Source organism: Salmo salar, chromosome 18 (genome assembly GCF_965601325.2).
Source record: "Salmo salar chromosome 18, fSalSal1, whole genome shotgun sequence".
Lineage (NCBI taxonomy): Eukaryota > Metazoa > Chordata > Actinopteri > Salmoniformes > Salmonidae > Salmo > Salmo salar.
In genome coordinates this window covers 87,832,974-87,838,660 of record NC_138308.1, presented here as the reverse complement: position 1 = coordinate 87,838,660, position 5,687 = coordinate 87,832,974, and positions in this window count along the sequence as shown.

Below are 5,687 nucleotides of genomic sequence, written 5' to 3'. Positions count from 1 at the left end.
GTCACAAATCCAGATATACAGCTAAAATTACGCACTAACCTAAATTCCCTATGGTGTCTATTTAAAATGTTTACTTAAAGATACAAGTCAGTAAGGGAATACCTTACGTCACAGGTGTCAAACTCATTCCACAGAGGGTCTAGTGGCTGGAGGTTTTCGCTCCTCTCTTGTACTTGATTGATGAATTAATGTAGTAAGGAACTCCACACACATGGTTGACTAGGGCTTAACATTAGATTCACACCAGTGGAGGCTGGTGGGATGAACTATAGGAGGACGGGCTCATTGTAATGGTCAGAATGGAATAATGAAATGATATCAAACACATCAAACATGGAAGCCACCTGTTTGACCCCGTTCCATTAATGCCATTCCAGCCATTACAATGAGCCCGTCCTCCTATAGTCCATCCCACCAGCCTCCTCTGATACACATAGATAAACATAAAACTAAGACACAAAGTGGTAGAAAACGTTAAAGCAGTTGAACTTTTACATGCCCACCAGGCCAAGCTGCTAAGGTAGATTAAACAGCATTTTGCAGTGAAGTAGAAGTTCCCTGCACCTGTTAAATCTACCTACGCTAGAATCAACTGAATAAGATTTAAATCACTGAGAGGAAAGAGTGTTCATGAAAGCAACTCTTTCTCTACGTCCAGCCAGTCTGTGTTATGGTGGTGAGCAGAGCATTATATTTAGAGAGTTGGGCCAACTTTTAGAATTTTGAATATGTTTTCTAGACATTCATGTTATGTTAATGGAGAGCTAACATGGCTGCCACAGAATGTTGCAGTGTCATGTAAATTCATCATAATGCAGAAACCTCAATGTCCCAACTTTCTAAATGCATCTGGTTGTGACTGTAAATTGCCAGCTGTCCACTCTGGTAGCATAGCTGTTGAATATGTATTAGAGATAGGACTATCAGGTGACCAGAGAGAAACCAGAACTACTTCAGCATTACACACACACATGCACACACCCACAGACTAACTGAACAAGAAAAGGAGAGGGAAATGATAGTCACATCACTTGGACAAGGGGAGAACAGACAGACAGACAGACAGACAGACAGACAGACAGACAGACAGACAGACAGACAGACAGACAGACAGACAGACAGACAGACAGACAGACAGACAGACAGACAGACAGACAGACAGACAGACAGACAGACAGACAGACAGACAGACAGACAGACAGACAGACAGACAGACAGACAGACAAAGAAAGAGAGAGAGAAGGCTTCGAGGGGACTCCTATGGTAGGTACACCTATAGCTCATCTCTTGGCAGTAGTACTGTAGACTACTTTATCACTGACCTCAACCCAGAGTCTCTCAGAGCATTCACAGTCAGCCCAATAACACCCCTATCAGACCACAGCAAAATCACAGTCTACTTGAACAGAGCAATACTCAATCATGAGGCATCAAAGCCAAAGGAACTGAATAATATTAACAATTGTGTGGTCTTAACATTCTATATACTCCCCTTGTCCTAAGGGTAAAAAATGACCCACCTTCACTAAACCCCTAAAATAAAGCAGCTTAATTGAATTTGAAATCCCAAATCTATTTTTCAGGAAGAAACAACTTGTCATTCATCCCAAACTTTGTGAATATCTGGGTTCTTCACAATGCAGAAAGACTACATTTAATCAGTGGGACACCACACATTTTTATTACAACACACCTGTCATAATTGTTTTCCTTACTAAAGTAGAGGTTTATTATTATTATTATTATTGCTAAAGGTACTGCATAGGTGTAAACATACATTTTTTAGCAAGAGATAGCACTTGTATAGCCTAAGAAAATCGCAGAAATGTGCAGAAAGTAGTTTTGAATGTATTTTATTGAAGGGAAACAACAGTCTTGAACTTTTTTGGCAACATAGTGATATATTCTTATATACTGCACAATGAGGAATTCAACTACAACATACTAGTCTTCTCCCATCTTTTGAATCATTGCCCCCACCCACAAGGTGTATAAACAACAACAATAAATAAGAATAAAATAAGATACAAAACAAAAATGTGAAGAACATAAATCAATCAACTCTAATTAGCACATGTAGGACAGTACGGAAGTGTGTGTGTTAATGGACTTTACAGATGTATTTCTCACATGTGCAGCACATAGTATTTGTTTTACAGTCCTTCATTGGGGGCAAAATTGGCATCTCCTCCTCTTGCCTGCCCCAGCTGCAGCCTCAGGTGGATCAGGACAAGATTCAGCCCCCTGAACAGCTTCCACAAGCACTGCAGAGGCTGCTGTGCAGGGGACGTGCTCCCTTCTTTGAATGTGTGGGGTTGCAAGTGGCTTTCCCAGCTGCTCCAGGAACACCCTCCTCTTGTTCCGCTTATCAGACATCCAGGTAGGGTTGATCTTGTTCCATATCACGAAAGCATTGTATGAAGACACATCAATGATGTTATTGAAGATGACCAGGGGCCAGCGGCCAGTCATCCTCATTACCTTGTCCTTGTTCCACACCTCTTTTGTTGTGGTTGTAGTCCAGGATGATGGCTGGCTTCCTGTCCTCATGATCACTGATCTCAGCCGTTTTGTGCAGTGTGCTCAGGAGGACCAAATTCTTGTTCGTCTTTGGGAGGTAAGAAACTAGAGTGGTGGTGGGGGTGAAGGCAAACTTTGATGAGAAGGCCTCTCTCCCCTTTGTTGCGAGGAGTGCAGGGGGGAGTTCAGGCTTGTTCTTTCTAACTGTGCCAACCATGGTGATCTTCCTCTTCAGGAGCTGCTGGCTGAGTTCAATCAGTAGCACACATAATTTACATTTCTCATTGTGTGTGTGTGTGTGTGTGTGTGTGTGTGTGTGTGTGTGTGTGTGTGTGTGTGTGTGTGTGTGTGTGTGTGTGTGTGTGTGTGTGTGTGTGTGTGTGTGTGTGTGTGTGTGTGTGTGTCTGTCTTTGTGGTGTGTAAATGATTTTATAACTGCCATGTCAAAAATGACCCTAAGACAATCTTTGTACCCTGGTGGTGTACAGCTTTCATGGAAATATGAAAAAAGGCGATGTTTCACTTTTTCTAATGTTGGGGTCACTCTAGGAAAAGTCACCAAATTTCAAATTGAAAAAATATAATTTAGGGGGTTTTCTCTGCTGTTAAACATAGTGGTGGGTCATTTTTTACCCTTAAGACAACATAAGGGTTACGAAATGCTATAGATGGAAGGAAAGTAGTGTGGAAACCCACCAAAAAACAACTACGCAACAACAAATTCAATCCCTTTTAGACAACTTCCTGGACAAAACATTCCACTGTAATAGTGAAGGTGTAAACTTGGCAGTAGAAAACCTGAACAGTATATTTGACCTCTCATCTTCCCTTTCAAATCTAAAAATTTCAAACAGAAAACCAAAGAAAATTAACAACAATGACAAATGGTTTGATGAAGAATGCAAAAACCTAAGAAATAAATTGAAAAACCTGTCCAACAAAAACATAGAGACCCAGAAAACCTGAGTCTACGCCTTCACTATGGTGAATCACTAAAACAATACAGAAATACACTTTGGAAAAAGGAATAGCACGTCAGAAATCAGCTCAATGTAATTGAAGAATCCATAGACTCTAACCACTTCTGGGAAAATTGGAAAACACTAAACAAACAACACGAAGAATTATCTATCCAAAATGGAGATGTATGGGTAAACCACTTCTCCAATCTTTTTGGCCCTATAACAAACAGCTGAAACATATACATGATCAAATACACACCTTAGAATCAACTATTAAAGACTACCAGAACCCACTGGATTCTCCAATTACCTTGAATGAACTACTGAACAAAATACATACCCTCCAACCCAAAAAGGTCTGTGGTGTTGATGGTATCCTCAATGAAATGATAAAATATACAGACCACAAATTCCAATTGGCTATACTAAAACTCTTTAACATCATCCTTAGATCTGGCATCTTCCCCAATATTTGGAACCAAGGACTGATCACCCCAATCGACAAAATTGGAGACAAATTTGACCCCAATAACTACCGTGGGATATGCAGTAGTTATTATAGATCGGCAGGGATATTATAGATCGGCAGGTAAGGGTCCTCTCGATCGGCTATATGTTCTTTACCATTCGGCCATCAGATTCACCACCAATGCTCCTCATAGGACACATCACTGCACTCTAAACTCCTCTGTAAACTGGTCTTCTCTGTATACCCGTCACAAGACCCACTAGTTGATGCTTATTTATAAAACCCTCTTAGGCCTCACTCCCCCCTATCTGAGATACCTACTGTGGCCCTCATTCTCCCCATACAACACCCGTTCTACCAGTCACATTCTGTTAAAGGTTCTCAAAGCACACACATCCCTGGGTTGCTCCTCTTTTCAGTTCGCTACAGCTAGCGACTGGATCGAGTTGCAACAAACACTAAAACTGGACAGTTTTATCTCAATCTCTTCATTCAAAGACTCAATCATGGACACTCTTTCTGGCAGTTGTGGCTGCTTTGTATGCTGTATTGTTGTCTCTACCTTCTTGACCTTTGTGCTGTTGACTTTGCCCAATAAAGTTTGTACCATGTTTTTGTGCTGCTACCATGTTGTTGTCATGTTGTGTTGCTACCATGCTGTGTTGTCATGTGTTGCTGCCTTGTTATGTTGTTGTCTTAGGTCTCTCTTTATGTAGTGTTGTGTCTCCCTTGTTGTGATGTGTGTTTTGTCCTATATTTATATGGTATTTATCTATTTACTCGGCGGGAGGCTTTTTGCCTTTTAGTAGGCCGTCATTGTAAAAAATAATTTGTTCTTAACTGACTTGCCTAGTTAAATAAAGGTTAAATAAATAAAAAATGCGTCAACAGCAACCTTGGGAAAATCTTATGTATCCCCTGCATTATCATTAACAGCAGACTAGTTCATTTCCTCAGTGAAAACAATGTACTGAGCAAATGTCAAATTGTCTTTCTACAGTACGACAGACCACGTATTCCCCCTGCACACCCTAATTGACAAACAAACAAACCAAAACAAAGACAAAGCCTTCTCATGCTTTGTTGACTTCACATTTTTTGGGGACTCAGTTTGGCATGAGGGTCTGCTATACAAATTGATGGAACGTGGTGTTGGGGGAAAAAAATTCAATATTATAAAATCCATGTACACAAAAAACAAGTCTGTGGTTAAAATTGGCAAACAAACACACACATTTCTTCCCACAGGGCCGTGGGGTGAGACAGGGATGCAGATTAAGCCCCACCCTCTTCAACATATATATCAACAATTTGACGAGGGCACTACAACAGTCTGCAGCACACGGCCTCACCCTACTAGAATCTGAAGTAAAATGTCTACTGGTTGCTGATAACCTGGTGCTTCAGACATCAACCAAGGAGGGCCTACAGCGGCACCTAGATCTTCTGCACAGATTCTGCCAGACCCGGGCCCTGACAGTAAATCTCAGTAAAATACATATAATGGGGTTCCAAAAAATGTCCAGTCACCAGGACCACAAATACAAATTCCATCTAGACACTGTTGCCCTAGAGTACACAAAAAACGATACATACCTCGGCCTAAACATCAGCACCACATGTAACTTCCACAAAGCTGTGAACGAGCTGAGACAAGGCAAGTAGGGCCTTCTATGCCATCAAAAGGAACATACAATTTGACATAGCAATTAGGATCTGGCTAAAAATACTTGAAT